This window comes from Pan paniscus, chromosome 1 (genome assembly GCF_029289425.2).
Source record: "Pan paniscus chromosome 1, NHGRI_mPanPan1-v2.0_pri, whole genome shotgun sequence".
NCBI classification, from domain to species: domain Eukaryota; kingdom Metazoa; phylum Chordata; class Mammalia; order Primates; family Hominidae; genus Pan; species Pan paniscus.
In genome coordinates, this window is record NC_073249.2 from 117,246,929 (window position 1) to 117,263,298 (window position 16,370).

General features: G+C 51.6%; 1 long non-coding RNA gene across 1 annotated transcript; it reads right to left on the reverse strand.

Annotated features, from left to right (window-relative positions):
* Nucleotides 1-1,473: 1,473 nt before the first annotated feature.
* LOC134729536 (uncharacterized) lies at nt 1,474-5,983 on the reverse strand. Its single transcript, XR_010110736.1, has 3 exons — nt 5,696-5,983; nt 4,817-5,074; nt 1,474-4,254 (listed from the first exon to the last, which is right to left on the reverse strand). It is a non-coding gene; the product is annotated as an uncharacterized LOC134729536 (long non-coding RNA).
* Between the last annotated feature and the right edge of the window lie 10,387 nt (nt 5,984-16,370).

Sequence of the window (16,370 nt, forward strand, 5' to 3'; positions counted from 1 at the left end):
TGCTCTGTCGCCCAGGCTGGAGAGCAGTGGCACTACAGCTCACTACAATCTCAACCACCTGGGCTCAAGTGATCCTTACACCTCAGCCCCCTGAGTCGCTGGGGCCACAAATGCACCAATGCATCTGGCTAATTTTTGAAGAGATGAGGACTCACTATGTTGCTCAGGCTGGTCTTGAACTCCTGGTCTCAAACAATTCTTCCACTTCGGCCTCCCAAAGTGCTGGGATTACAGGCATGAGTCACTGTGCCCAGCCTCTTCTTCCCTTATAATGCAGTTGAAGCTGTCTAAGTAGGGACAGCATTTTCCGGCCCTATTGCATTTAGATGACACCATATAACTACACTCTCACAGGCGGAATGTGAGTAAAACTGGCATGTGCCCCTCTGGGCTGTAGTGGTTTATAAATATGGCCACAGATTCTTCCACTCTCTTCCCATCAAGAGGTGGGGGGGTCTATGACACCTCCACTTGAACCTGGGCAGTCTTCTATCATAGAGTACCATGGGAAGAAATGTGACTTCTGAGGCTTAGGATATAGAAGGTTATGTAGCTTCACCTTGTTCTCTGGGAACACACACTCTTGAGCCCTGAGCCACTATAAAAGAAACCCAACTCCTTTGAGGTCACCATGTTGGAGAGGCCACATGTTGGTGCTCTGGTACTGGCTCAGCCTAGCCCAGTCTTCCAGCCACGTGCCAGGTAAGCAGAAATGCCTCCAGACGGTTCAGCCCCCAACCATTTGAGTCTTCCCAGCTGAGGCCCAGACATTGCAGGGCAGAGACAAGCCACCCTCTCTGTGTTCTGTCCAAATTCCCCCAGAATTCCTCACAGACTCACAGAATCTGTGAAGATAATGAAATGGCTGGTGTTTTACAGCACTAAATTTGGGGTGGTTTGTTCTTCTGTAATAGACCACCGGAAGGAAGCCAAGACCCAGAAAACCAATTCCCCTTCCTGCTGGCTTCAACCCAGATGTGGCACTGACCCAGCCTCAAGTCCTAGGGATGACAAGCCACTGCACGGAAGGACCTGCATTGCTAAATAACCACATGGAGTGCTGCTGCTTGCTGATGTGAAACACTTTGGAAGGTTACATATAAACATCTTTTTTTTTTGAGACAGAGTCTCACTCTGTCACCCAGGCTGGAGTGCAGTAGCATAATCCCAGCTCACTGCAACCTCCACCTCCTGGATTCAAGTGATTCTCATGTCTCAACCTCCCAAGTAGCTGGGATTACAGGCTCCTGCCACCACACACGGCTAATTTTTCTATTTTAATATGTTGGCCAGGCTGGTCTCCAACTCCTGACATCAGGTGATCCACCTGCCTTGGCCTCCCAAAGAGTTGGGATTACAGGCGTGAGCCACTGCACCCGGCACATATAAACATCTTTATTCCTTAGGCCAAAAAAAACACAACAAAGATATAGCAGGGACCAAGGCAGACGCAGTCTCTGCCCTCTGTGAGCTTATGCCTGGCTGAGGACGAAGGTGGAGGGGAGAGGTTGCTACAACAGATCAAACAGTTCGGTTGTTTAATAACAGTTGTAATCAGTTCTAAGCAGAGATATATAAGGAGCTGTAAAAATCATTCACGGAGGCTCTGACCCAAGCTGGGAGAACACGGAAGGTAACCCTGAGGAAGTAATGCTAGCTTGGAGACCAGAAGGGTGAGTAAAAACTAAGTAGGATCGGAGGAAAGGATAGGGCAAGAATGTTCTGGCATCAGAAAGGGACACAGCATGTACAAAGGCTCTGAGTCAGAAAGGAGATACTGAATTTGAGAAACTGAAACAAAACAAAACTCAGTGTGGACCTTGTGGGCTGGGCTGAGGACTTCAAATACAGTCTCTAAGAAATGAGGATCCATGGGTCCATGCCAACAGGAGATTGTCCGATCAGATAAGCCTTGGGAGGCTGTGAGGGGAAGAAGCTGGGGTCAGGAGGCTACTGGACACTTTCTCTGGGTTGGGGCTATGGAGATAGAAGTGCTAAAGTTCAAGAGATATTTGGGAGGTGGTTGATAAAATTTGGAGGGAAAGAGAAACTTGTTAAGAGAAGAGTCAAGGATGAAACACTAGTGAGCTGATGTCTAGTCTATGAGTAAATTATGATGTCATGGCCAGAGGAAACTGAGATGTGGCCAAATTCAGAGGGAGCTCAGAACATAGAAAAGGGATTAGCTTTGCTAGTAGGTGCCTTTGAGCATGTCATCTTCCACGTCTTTGTCTAGAATGTGAAAATAATCATGGCTCTGTCTATGATACAGGACTCTTTTAAGTAAAAGGATGATGGCTGCATTCATTCACCTAAAAAAGCTTGTTGAGTAGAGCCTACAATCTACAATAAATAAGATTGGCTGGGCGCGGTGGCTCATGCCTGTAATCCCAGCACTTTGGGAGGCCAAGGTGGATGGATCACTTGAGGTCAGGAGTTCGAGATCAGCCTGGCCAACATGGCAAAACCCTGTCTCTACTAAAAATATAAAAATTAGCCAGGCGTGGTGGTGCATGCTTTTAGTCCCAGCTACTCAGGAGGCTGAGGGATGAGAACCTGGGAGGCAGAGGTTGCAGTGAGCCGAGATCGCGCCACTGCACTCCAACCCAGGTAACAGTGCGAGACGCTGTCTCAAAAAAAAAAAAAAAAAAAAAACTGCAATAAATAAGGTTAATACATAAAGTATATAGTGTATTCATGAAAAGTGCCAAGGAGAAAAACTTAAGTGGTGGTGACTAGAAGGAAGAGTAAATTCTTAGGTACAATGTTCAAGGTATATACTCACTAGCAGGTTGGATCTAGGTTCTGTGGAAACTGAGGTTTATACAATGAGGGGATGCGAGATGCTCCTTTATAAAAAGAAGATAAAAAATATCTTACCTTTGCAAATTTTACAAAGATATGTGACCATCTGAATAGATTTCTAGGGCCTTGGAAGAGGCCCCTGTGAGTGCAGGGACCCAAAGCACAAAACTGCATATTTCTCCGGGCGTCCACCTCCGCTCAGGAGTAATGGAGCAGCAGGGCAGGGCAGATGATGGGCTGTGGGTATCACAATAAGAACCTGTTTCCAGGCCGGGCACTGTGGCTCATGCCTGTAATCCCAGCACTTTGGGAGGCCGAGGTGGGCAGATCACGAGGTCAGGAGATCGAGACAATCCTGGCTAACACGGTGAAACCCCGTCTCTACTAAAAATCCAAAAAACATTAGCCGGGCATGGTGGCGGGCGCTTGTAGTCCCAGCTACTCGGGAGGCTGAGGCAGGAGAATGGCGTGAACCCGGGAGGCACAGCTTGCAGTGAGCCGAGATCGCGCCACTGCACTCTAACCTGGGCGACAGAGTGAGACTCCTTCTCAAAAAAAAAATAAAAAATAAAAAATAAACCTGTTTTCTGTGACTTAGAGCAAATCATCCAACCACTCTGACCCTCAATTTCCTGATCTGTAAACAGGGACAACAGTATCACATCTTTACAAGGTTTTAAGAAGTAAATAGCGGTGTGTATGTGCTCAGCTCATAGTAAAAAGTGGTAGCTATGTTTAAAACTTTAAATTCCTACTAAATACAGATGGCAAACTACAGTCTCAATCTCTGGGAGGGACCAGAGAGAACTCAAATAAAAAGGGAATTGCAAACTCTGAGAGCAGGCAGGCAGGCCCCAGGCTGCCTGTGAGTGCTGGGCTCAGTGGCGCCAGATGTATACACTGTTTGCGTGGCCTCTGACATGTTGAATGGGTCTGTGGCAATGACCCTCACATGCTCCACTCTGGAACAGAATCTTATGGAGACCAAACATCCAGGAAAGACCCAGCTGTCCCCATAGGCGTGGGTGTTTGCATGGAAAGAGCAGAAAGAGCAGAGGCTGTGAGCTCGGGAGGACCTGGATCAGAATCCTGCCTCTGCCAGCCTGTGAGCACCTGTGAGCGCAGCCAGTGACTCCCCGGTCTGAGCGGCTGCCTCCTCATCTGCAGCCTGGCAAGACAGTCCTAACACTGCTGCACAGGGGGCTGTGAGGATACGATGAGGTGAAGTGCCAGGCACACACAGAGTGAGGTAAATCCTCCTTCCTTTCTTCCTCTTCCCCATCAGGCACTCCAGGGTCTGCAGCCAAAAGACCAAGCTGGACGCCTGGGGCACTCGGTGACTCTGGAAGTTCTCCTCGGGCCCTGGGTGTGTGGCTGCCTTGGCAAATGCTCACTGGCAGATAACAAAGCCAGTTTGACCCGCAGTGGGTGCCCATGACGTTCAATGACCTAAAACAATTAAACCCATAATCAGAGAGTGCTTGGACTTGGCTGCTGTGGGTTTGCCTACCCACGAGTCACAATCATCTTGCTGGGCTTATACGTCGGCCGTTAGCCCTCAAAGTCCTGTTGCTAAGAGATTATGAACCAAATGATGTTTCCAAAAAACAACCACTACAGGATGTTCCAGGAGAGAGCCATAATAACAGCCTAAACGGAACAGACCTGCTGTTATTGATAAAACCTTATAGAGTTGAGGATTGGGTAACTGAGGTAGCCTCGCCATCCACATCCTATGTAGATTACTGGTTTGCAAAGGTTTTGAATATAATCAAATGGACTCAGCGATACAACTGTAATGGATGTAGTCTAATGTCTTCATAATTCCAAAGGTTGTTTAGTCAACCAAGATGTATTTGTTGGTGGTCTATTATTTCGTGCATATTTACGACCATCTCAGCTACATTTAGTTGCAGGCAGTGACTAAGTCTAACATAGCTGTAACCACCCCCGTTTGGCAGAGTGCCTGTTTGCAATAATTAAGTGATTTAACATAGCCATTCACACCCACCTCCATTATTGCTTTGTTGCTGAGGCAACAGGAACCAGTCAACTAACAGAAGCCAGGTTAGAGCAGGACAGAAGGAAGTCAGCAAACCGGCACTTGCAAAAAACTGGCTGTTATCTGGCACCTAGAGTCGTTTTGCCCATGGGATTTTCCTGGGAAGATGCAGCCGTTCTGTTCTGTGTCTTCACCAAAGGCTGCTGGGTCACCCCCAGATGATCTCTATCAGGCAGATGGATTAGTGCAAAGTAGCTGTTCCATAATCTGTTATGAAAGGAAATCCTGATCTCTGCTGGCCTCTCTCCAGACCTGGGAGCCTAGTAGTGTGATACCAGCCCCCGACACTCCCTTCCTGCCCCCTGTCCCTGATCTCCTCCCCTCTCAACCCTCGCCACCCACCACTGCTTTCCGTCTGCTTAGGCCCCCTGGCTGCAGCGGACTTAGGGTCTACATTTGATCTCCCTGGGGCAGGTCATGGAGAGAAAATTTTTGTATTCTTCTCTCCCATTTTATAGGTGAGGGAACCAAGATCCCGGGAGACAAAGCTAAGCGTCAAAGTCACACAGCTAGTAAGTCAGGAGACAGGCTCATGCCTTCTAGCCCCAAATCTCAGGATCTTCACTGCTCACCAGACCCAAGCCCCCTATGATAGTTGCGCAGGAAACTGCTGGATGTTGCAATGCCTCCTAGAAAGGGTCAGCGTTTCCATGGGCTGACCCTGGTGACCCTCAGTCACTGTGTGGCACCCAGGGGAGGGGACAGAGCCACAGGAACTCTACCCTTTTTCCTTCCTCCAAGGGGTAGAGGATCAAGCAGAGCATTTAAGATCCCAGTCTTGGAAATGTGTTCTGCCACAACCAAAGTGAACTTGGACAAGCTACTTACCTTCCTGCAAGGCAGTTTCCTCTGCAGAAAATGAGGGTAATACTGGTACCTATCCACCTGATAAAGCTGCCCTGGGGAACACCTGGGATTAAACAGGTACCAGCGGTCAGCAGGATGTGTGGGAAACAACGCTAGCAGCTGCAGCCCGACTCTCACAAGATCCACATTTTCACCACGACCATCATCATCCACTTCTGCTCAGGACCTGAGGTGCAAGTGGGGCGGGAGCCTGTGTCCTGAGGGGCCTCTGGTGACAAGGAGACAGATTTCCCAGGATTCCTGAGATCTTTAATCCTTGGGAAGCTGGGCTAGAAGAAGCAGCTTTATGGGTTCCATGCCCATCTAAACACATGTGCTTCCAGTTGGCTCTCCTGGGCTGGAATTCCCCAGGGCCCCGCCCAGGCCAGCTCCCGCCACTGCCCCACGCACCCCTCACTCCATGCTGGACTCCCTTGGCAGGCCTGGGGGTCCTCGAAGGCTGGCTGCCTCCCGTCACCAGTTATCAATTCCAGCCTCAGGGCGCCTCCCAATTCCGTCTGAAGGTTTCTGGAGGGGGCCAGTTCTTGCCACTCTGAGAGTCTTAAAACCCCAGCCCAGAGAACGGCTTCTAAAGGAGGCCTGGGAGAGTGGGAGTGGGGGATGAGGTGTAGGAGGGTGGAGATGAAGCTGAGGTGGAGGGGTCATTAATTCAGCAGCTCTGCCACTTGGCACCAGCCCCCAGGGCAGCGGCTCCAGTTGTCCTGTGGGGCCAGGACGCTGTTTCTGCTGAGTCATCCTTTCTTGCCCAGAGGGATCCTGGCCCCAAGCCACATTCCTAGTGGGGTCTGAGTGCTGCAGAGTAGGAAGCTTCCTTTCTCACCAGCCCCCAGCGCTCCAGCCATGCAAACAGGCTGGTCTCTCAGCAGCCTCTGCCAGCAGCGAACATGCTTCTCCAAGTTTGTCTGCATTCCCCCAGCCCCCCAGCCCACCTGGATCCCAAGTTCTGGGAGCTAAAAACACTCCCCAGGGAGGTACAGGAGGCGAGGCTGGCCCTAACAGGAGGGGGCCAAAGGGAGATTAAGGAACGATTTTAAATTTCTGCCTTCCTACAAGGGGCCCTCCCACTGTAGGGGTCCAATAGCCCCACTGAAAAGGGCTGAATCTCAGCCCAAAGGCAGAGGCAGCAACCCCAACCTCTCTGTGTTGTGTGAAATGTCAGCGTCCCCAGACAAGCAAGGTAGCCACACCTGCAGAGCTCATGTATCAGGAACAGGCTAAGAACACTTACTATGTGCTAAGCACTGCTCTGGGCGCTGGCCTTGCAGCAGTGAGCAGGGCAGATGCGGCCCAGTCCCTGGCGTTTCTCCCAACCTTTCCAGTCCCACCACCGCTGCCTCCACTGGTGGTCTCCTCCCAGACTGCCCAGGTCCAAATCTTGGCTCCCCACTTCTAGCGATGGGATCTTGAGCAAGTTACTTTACCCCTCTGTGCCTCCATTGCCTCATCTGTAAAATGGGGTGAAGTAATGCCTACCTCATGGGAATGATGAGAGAGGTAAATGAGTTATTATGTGTAAAATGCTTAGAACAGTTTCTGGCACAGAGCTCAATTCTTTCCTGTGTGTTCTGAACTCTGTGCCTGGAATCAGCCCTCCCTCCTCCTGGAATGCCCTGCCCCTCTTCTGGAACCCATAAGTCCAGCCTCTTCGCTGAGTTTCCAGGTGGGAAGACCAATTAGGGGCAGGCCCACAGTGAGCCCACAGCCTTACTAGGGCCACCAATACTGGCCGAGTGTTTTCCTGTTGCCAAGGGTTTTAAACAGCCCTGTGAGGTAGATAGGGGAGGGAATTCAGTGAGGGAAAGACACCCGCCTGAGGTTGCAGAACCAGCGAGTGTTGGATCTGAGAGTGGAACTTGGATCTTCTGACTGGAAGTAGCACTGCCTCTGTTCCACCTGGTGGCGTTCATCCTAAGAAACCTTCAGACATCCTGAGGCTATCACCAGGGCCTCTGAAGCTAACCCAAGGCTCGGCACCCAGAAAATGGGGCCTTCCTAGCCCTTCAGAGGCCCTGGAGTCAGTTGAGCTTGTCTCAGAGCCAGCTGGGGTCCACGAAGGCCTCAAGACAGGGGGCGCTGGCTAGCAGAGCCCTGAGAAGGGCCCTGCAGGAAGAGCTCAGCGGAAACTCTGAGCAATGCTGGCAGCCACAGGCCTCTGGGCTTCCTGCACCCTCCACACAGGCTGCCCTGTCAACGTCAATGCGTTTGTGAAACCCTGCCGGGCAGGCAGTGGGAACTCAAGGGGCCCCAAGGGTTCATAGGCTGTGGTCACCCTGTTCCTTTGCAGCCCAGGAGAAGGTGGCTTTCTAAAGACTGCTGTCCACAGTGTAATGGGATGCAGCTGCTGCCGAAGACAGTTACCTGAAGGAGGCCCCACGGTCTCCTTAGGCCTTGGGCCTCCAGATCCCATGGCTTCTCCCTGCAGGTCCATATCTTCTGGGGTCCCCACAGATTCAGGGAACCCCCAGACAGAGCAATAGAGTGGAACTTGTGGTTGAAGGACTTTGGAGTGAAAGACATGTGGGTTATAAGCCCAATCCACAGCTTTGCTATCTGTGTGACTTTGGGAAAGTTAGTTAACCTCTCTGTAGAGAGCCTCAGTTTTCTCATCTGTAAAATGGTGACAGAAAGTACCTACCTTGTCCTGAAGATTAAATAAAACAATGTAAATGGGAGACCTGGCATACCATAAGCTTTTGATAAATAGGAACTGATGTTTTTGTGACCACTGAGTGATAGCAGATATTGGAGGTACAAATACTATTGCATTTCTTCGATTTGTATAATTTCAATTAAAACCATCCAGACCTAATTTACTATACTTGAAAGAAAAACATACCTTCCTCTGGAATCTTCCTCTCCTTTCAAATTGCCCAAGAACCTCCAGGTCTCATGTACTCAAAAAGTGGAGGGGGAGGTAGAGGCTCCAACTTCTGCACCTTGGCCAGGAGAACCAGGACGCTGACCCGTTCCCACTGAGGTGGCATCTGTGGATAACTGCTCCCACGTGGTCAGAAGGCTGAGTGTCCTGTGCCAACCAGAGCACCACACAGGCCACATGCATCTTCTGGGGGCTGACTTGAAGGATGGCAGAGGATGGCTGACGGTTTGCTGGGGCTTCTAGGTCCACCCCTTGCGGTCAGAGTCTGAGTCCCTTTTCCTTCCCCAGGATCCACACTGGGGTTGGGGTTCCTTCTTTACAGACCCCAAAACACAAATGGCCTCCTTACTCCTGTGTCTGAAAGTCCCCAGAAAGCTGCTCCCCTTCGCCACCCCCAGACCCACCCTCCATAGTAAACCCCAGTGCTGAGTCACCTGAGGACTACCAAGGTAACTCTTGCACAGAACAGAGGGAAAAAATGGTCTATATGGGGCTTCCTGCCGTATTTTTTTTCTTGTCAGTAACTAGGCAGCAGGGAGAAGCCAAAGTGAAGCCAGCATCCAGCGGTGGAGCCTTTGCCTTTTCTCTTTATGCTCCAGGTGCACCAGAGGTGAGCAGGGGATGGGAGGGTTTCATTTCTGTAGCCCCAGGCGTCAGGCCTCAGAGCCTGAGCTCTCAGCCAGGATGTCTCTACAGCTCAGTAAATGCTTGCTGACTGACTGAGCAAAATGATCTCTCTGAGGGGGTGGGATCAGGCAGAGATGCTGGGATGGGCAGAGAAGGGGAAGTAGACCAGGGAAACGGCCAGGGGTGAGGCAGACAGGTCTGCAGATGGGCTGGGAGCAGCCTTGTAGGAGCAGAGGAAAGAGAGTACTGTTCTAGGGTGGCCTGAGAGTAAGGGGCAGTGAGGGAAGTGGCCACTAGGGTTGCTGCAGGACACCAGAGGCATCTCTGGGAAACCTGTGGAGCCTGCTGAATGCCTCCAGGTGCATGGTGGGGGCCGGGGAGCAGAGGCCTCATGGACATAGCAGCCCCGAAAGGGCAGGTGCATGGGGGGTGGTTCCCAGGGGTGTTCAAAGGCAAAAGTTAAAATGGTAACTCCCTCTGCGAAGAGACCCCTGGGCATGGTCCAAACTGATTCAACAGCAAGCATACTGCCCTTGACAATGTCCAGAGCCCAGGCCACCACCTAGAGGCCGCACCAGCACTCTCTGGGCCCATGTTGCTGCCCTATGCCAAGATGCAGGTCCCTGGAGGCACGAGCAGCCTGGAGCTGACCTGGGCTTCCTCAGGTGCAACAGGCACATGGAGTGTCTGAGAGGCACAGGAGCAACAGCCAGTGCCCCCTGCAGAGGACCACTGGGGTCACAGACTTCAGACCTGATGACCTGGGCTCAGATCCCAGCTCTGCACCTACCAGCCGTGTGACAAGGTGTCCTCTCTGAGCCTCAGTCACACACTGCCTTAACGGTTGGGCCTCATGGAGCTGTTTGTGAAGGTTAAATGGGAAGACATAAAGCACTTAGCCCAGAGCCAAGGACATGCTGAATAGGATAATGGTGGCCTCCTTTGGCGCTGTGCTGGTGCAGGTGTGCCGAGGAACTGGGCAGGGGTGACAGATACCTCTTCTAACCTACTTCCTTTCCAAGAACCTAATTGGTGTCTCTCCCTCCCCCAGGCAATTGGAAGGAGGAGGCTGGGCCCCAGCCCCAGAATACGGGAGGTTTCTCACCGTGGTAGGGAAATTGCTGGGTTGGGGGTGTGGGCAACCACAGTGACCGTCTCTCTGCAGGACGGATGCGGCTTTGCTGACAGAGAGTCTGCGGCCTGGACATGCCAGCGGTGCAGGTCTGAGGTCAGCACTGGGGAGCCGGGCTGGGCCCCAACAGGGTGAGACATCTGCTTTCAATCAGCTGCCCTTCTGCCCAAGAAGGGGGTGGGGGCTGAGACCTCCCCCAAGCCCAACTTCTCATCACACAGAATGGATACTGAGGGCAAAGGAGGCAGGAGAAGCTCTAGAGACCCAGGTCAAAGAGATAGAGGTTTATTTTTGTTAAGCCACTTAAACTAAATCCTTCAATAGCTCTCTTTTGCAAGGCCATGCCCAGTCCGGCCAGTCAGCCCCCAGCCTCCCCCCGCACCGCCCCTGCTCATGCTGCCTTGTCGCAAGCCTCTGGCTTGTCCCCCACTCGAGGGCTTTGCACTCACGCCCTGGGGGCCCCTGACCTGCCCTGTGCAGGCTGACTTGTCATCCTTCAGCTGAAATCCCACTTATCAGGAAAGGCTGTGGACCCATGCTCCATCCCTGTTGACAATCTTGTTGAACACAGTTTGCTTTGTACCTATGTGTTCATCTGCATGGCTATTGAATGTCTGCCCCCCACCCCACTCTAGACTGTAAGCCCCATGCGGGCAGGAGCTAAGGCTGTCTTCCTCAGGACAATATCCCTAAAATTCAGAGCAGGGCCTGCCACAGAGTATGCGCTCAATAAATACTTGCTGAATGAATGAATGACTCATGCCTCTAAATATTTATAGTAGTTTCCTTCTGTAATCTTCAATGGTTTGAGTTCCACCAGATCCCTGCAGGATAATCAGTGCTTACGCCCATTTGACAGGCCCAGGTGAGTTAATGACCCTGGCTCCCAATCCATCCTGACTCACAGTATCAGGCTACCTTTGTCTAGGAGGAGGAGGAGGGACAAACTAGGAGAAGAGAGGCACGTGCCACAGAACCGGAGACCAGAGAGAGGGCTGGGTGAGAGACCAGCAAAGGGTGGGGGCATTGCCGGGGAGCCACATGCCAGCAGCCAGGCCCATCACACCCCATGTCAGCCTGTGTGGAATCACTCCCCATCCTGGAGAAAGTCCAGGAAGATGCCCACTGGGGATGTGCCCCAGCGACCACCCCCTATCCCTGCCAGTTCTCACATCCTACTCCTGAAATGGCCATGCACTAAGCGGGCTTGCAGTCAACCACCCCAGGGTCAAACCAATGTGCTGCCTCTGACAGCTAAGCAATCTCAGACAGTTTAGTCAACTCTCTGAGCTTCAGTCTCCTCAAATGTGAAATAGTACCATAATAGAGCTGGCCTTAATGAGCGGTGGTGAAGCACCCATGAGCCCATGAAAGTTAAGCACCCAGCACTAAGAATTGGGTCTCTATGTTTCCACAGCCGCCATTGGCTCATGGGGACCATCCGTTGGGTATTGAGTGGTCTTGCTCTTGGTGGTAGACAGGGCTTATTCCCCTCCACCTGGGAGTGCCTTGAGGACAAGGACCCTTGTATCCCGCAGGGCTCCCAGGCCAGCCCAGACCCAGGTTGGGCTCTCAGCTAGATGCACAAACACATGAGTGTTTGTTTGGATCCAGAGTAAAAGCTCTGTGAATTTCCTGCTGATGTCAAGAGCAGGAAAGCTGGGGGGAGGAGATCTCTTCTGCCACACCCAGGCACTGAAGGATGGGTGTGCAGAGGGCAGAGCTGTGAGGAGCAATAAACACCAGAGAAGAAGAGGACAGAGCATGACTGGAGCGGGCGCAAAACCCAGAAAAAAGGCTGTGTTGGAGTTCAGGAGGCCCTGCAGAGAGCAGATTTGGCCTGGGACTGAGAAGTGTAGCCTCAGAGCCTGGGAAGAAAGGACAGGAGGCCTGGGAAGGCATGGCAGAATTAGCCCAGACCTTGATCTGTGGGTTGGAAAGAGGCTGGGTGTCCCTTAATAGCACCTGCTTAGCACAGTGCCTGGCACACAGCACATTTGTTAAATGAATGAATGAAGAATGAGGTTTTTCCATAACTTCTGTACTGGTCTCTCCACCTCTGTCCACTCTAGCTGTCTGTACAGGCTTCCTCAGAACGCCACCACAGGAAGCAAACTCTAACCCACCCACTCCCACTTGGAAGCTGTGGGCATATCCCCCACCGTCACAGGCAGCAGCCACACACAGGGGCCTGGGCGCCAAATCAGGAACCGAGACCTTTCACACACAGGGGCCTGGGCGCCAAATCAGGAACCCAGACCTTTCCTGATGGGCCTGAGCCATGTGTTTTGTTTCATTATATATTAAACTTGAATTAATTGCTAACATTTAAAAATAAATGTGCCCTTGTAAAAACCCACATTGCCAGCTTCTCTGTAAGAGTTAGTTAGATGATATATTACTCTGGGTCCGCCCCCCAACCTGGGACAATGACTGAACAGAGGGGACAAGGCCTGCCTTCCCCAGGGCAACCTCTTTCTGCACTGGCATCTTCATGCCTCTCCTCCCACTCTGGTCCCTGCAGACAATTGAGTTTAGCACCCCTGCCCACAGGCTAAAATCCAAACTCCTCAGTCAGGCCCCCAAGGCCTCGGTGACGTGAGCCTCAGGATAAGCTTCTTATCTGTCCCCACTGTCCTTGTCCCCAAGGTTCTGGCTACCCCATGCTACATGTGGTTCTCCAATCACCTGTGTTCTTCCATGCCTCTGAGTGTTTGCACTAGCAGCACCATGGCTTGTGGTGCCTGTCCCCACTGTGGGGACTGCACTGGTGCCTACCTGGTCTTTGGTGCAGGCTCAAGCCCTCCTTGGCAGTGGAGCCTCCTGCAGCTCCTCTCTGGGCCACCACAGCCCCCAACCCCACAGCCACACAGGCATGGGGCTCCCCACACTCTGCATTGTGCCACGGGGCAGTGGGCTCAGGAGAGCATGGAATCACATCTTATTCTTCCTTTATCTCTGGTACCCAGCATAGGGCCAGCCTCTGGACGTAGAGTACAGCCTCCTGGGCCCAGCTCAATACATTCCTTGAAAGAATGAATTAAATAGAAGCCCTTGGTTTTGTGGATGGCAGAGGCATAAAATATCCCTAAATAACCCCAGAGAAATTGAGAAGCCTTTGTTTTATGGCCTTCTCAAGGGCTACATTTTGTCACATCTACCCTCAGCGCACACACACACACACACACACACACATGTTCCTGGCAGTCCTAAGACAAACCCTGCTTCAATCCCGCCAGCTCTAGAAAAATGAGAAAACGGGACAAATGTTATTTTGAGAGACTACTTCTCACTTCATACACACACACACACACACACACACACACCAGGTCAACTACCATCAAGCACCTCCCTCTCGCTCACTCCCAGCAGGAAGCCCATGCCTCTTCCATGTTCCAAGCCTTTCCTGACCCCTCTCCCACTGAGACAACTGTGTCCTGAGTTTCTTGGCACAAGCCTACTCCCTGAACCCAGCCTGCAAAATTATGAAGCTGGAAAACCCAGGCCTGAGTCAGTGATCAAACTTCAGAGCTGAAAGGGACTTCAAGACCCAAGTATTTTATGGAGGGGAAAAAAGGTCAGCCAAGTCATATCTAGAGGGGCCTGATGTTCAGGGCTGGCTGGAAGGACCTAGCTCCCAGAGAAGGTGAGAGAAGGGCCTCCAGGAGAGTAAGAGCGTAGGGACTCAGCCGCTCCCGACTGCAGCACCCTGCGGAGCACTCATGCACCTGCTGGGACTTCTTCTCTGTGGCAGCCTGAGCAGAGTGGTTCCCACTTACAGATGGGGAACGAGTCCACGAAGTCAGCTCCTGTGTGTGGCCAAGTCTGCCCTTCATCTGCTTGGCTCAGAAGCCCCATTCTTCACTACCATGTCCCAAATGTCAGGACTGGTGTCCCCTCGGTCTGGCTGTGATGGTTTTGCCGGGGCCCGGGATAGAGGAAACGGGAGTAATACACCTATTGCATCGCACTGTACATGGGAGAGCCATTCAATTGCATTGTCAAGATAGATTTGTATATTTGGTGAGATAATTTTCCTGCAGACCAAAGCAGAACATTTGGAAGAATGAGCAGCTCTTTCTCGCTCCCTCCTCAGAGACTCCATTTGGGCTCAGGCGGGGCAGATGGAGTCAATGAAATAAGGTTTCATGGAAGTCAGAGCAGGTACAGTCTATGTCATCTCACCAGCCCCGCTTTAAAGAAAAAGTAACGTAGAAATTAAAGTGAAAAGACCTTTACATGGAGAAGGAATTTGCAGGCGTAATATAGGAAGGTGTTCCTTAGGTATGTTACAGGATTACTTTAAACCATTTGACTTACGCTCCAAAGTAACTGTAATGTTGGTAGTATAACAAATTCTGATGAATAGCTTTAATTGTATGTTTAAAGGTCTCATCATATGTTCACATGCTTAAATCTGGGTATCAGAATTTAAGTAATTCTTGAAATGTATTGTCTCCTTAATATACTAATTACAAAGCAAAGAAAAAAAGAAAGAAAGAAAAGAAAAAGCTCAGGCATCTCTGGGGAGTCATTTGCCACCGAGGCATATTTCCAGGGGACAGACCCAGGTCTGCCAGCCTCAGCCCTTACCCTTGCTGTGCCCACTCCCAGGCTTGGGTCGCCCCAGTGGGGCAGGAGAGCTGTGACCCGAGGCAAAGAACAGGGCCAACCCTAATGCCCACAGAGCAGCCCAGGAAGGCTGGGGGACATTCATGGGAAGAGAAAGGGGATTTTTCAGAGCCCAAGGTCTCCTTCCCCACCCACCAGGGTCAGCAGGGGTACCAGTCCTCCGACAGGACGCCTGGCCACAGCACTGGGAACCTGGACTCCCGGGTGTCAACTTGGAGTTCTTGTTGACTTCCTCAGACTCTGCCTCCTGCCAACCCTATTCATCACCTTCACTTGCCAATCCCTTAGGAATGTGGCAGTCTCTTAAAAGTCAGCCCTGGGTTAAAACAACAAACAAACCCGGAAGCCTCTAAGTCAGCTGCAGAGGCTCAGACAGGTCAGGAATCAGGGGCAGGTTTCCGGCCTCTCTTCTTCTCCCACCCCAACACCTGCAAGCTCAGCACTACCACCCTCACCCCCCACACAATCCCGAACAAAGTGAAGCTGCCTTTAGATTGGGGGGTGAGTTTCCAGAAGCCTGAAAGCTACCTCCCCTTCCCAGGACACCCCCTCCCCACCACCCATCTATGCCTCTAACTCCTACTTAGGACACACAGGCCCATATTTGGAGAGTGGTGTCCAGCCTTCCACTCTCCAATTTGGGGCTCTGCAAACCCCCTCCCAACCTGCCCGGAGGCCCACACCTACCCTTAAGGGAATAGGACATGGGTCTGGCAACATTTCTTCAAGGAAGTAGGGAGGCTGAAGGATGGGCAGTGGGGGTGGGGGCCAGCTGGGAGGCTCTAAGGGTGAGCCCCATTCGGTCCGCCCCACACCGCACTCCTCCATCTCCTCCTTAACCCCCAGTAAAGTCCCACTGGGGCTGGCCTAGGGCAGGTTCAGTCCTGCCTCAGGGACCATCTGCTAAAGGGAAAAAGGACTCACATCTATAAGTGCCTATAAACAAAGGGGAAAATATGCAAACACCCAGCCCATTCACCAGAACAGAAGAATCCACAGCTGGCCAGAGGGGTGCACACAGGTGCTGACCACACTGCTGGCTTGAGTGAGCTGGGCTGGCCCAAGGAAGTGCTAGCTAAAGGGCTAAATCAGAGGCTGTGGCTCCCATCCAGGGCCCCAGGCCTCCAGGGTTCCTTGAACCACTTAAAATATTTCAGAAAACCAATGGATACTCTACATTTAGCCATGGTGAGATTTCTGGGATTAACAAAAATTCCAATGCTTTGCTTTTGGCTGGAATTACATTAACTCAATGCAGAAACATTGGCTATCTGTACAGATAAATATTTGAGGTTAAGTATACATGGGTCAGATGGAGAAAACAGAAAAAGAACTAGTAACTTGGCAACTGCTATTTAACAAAACCT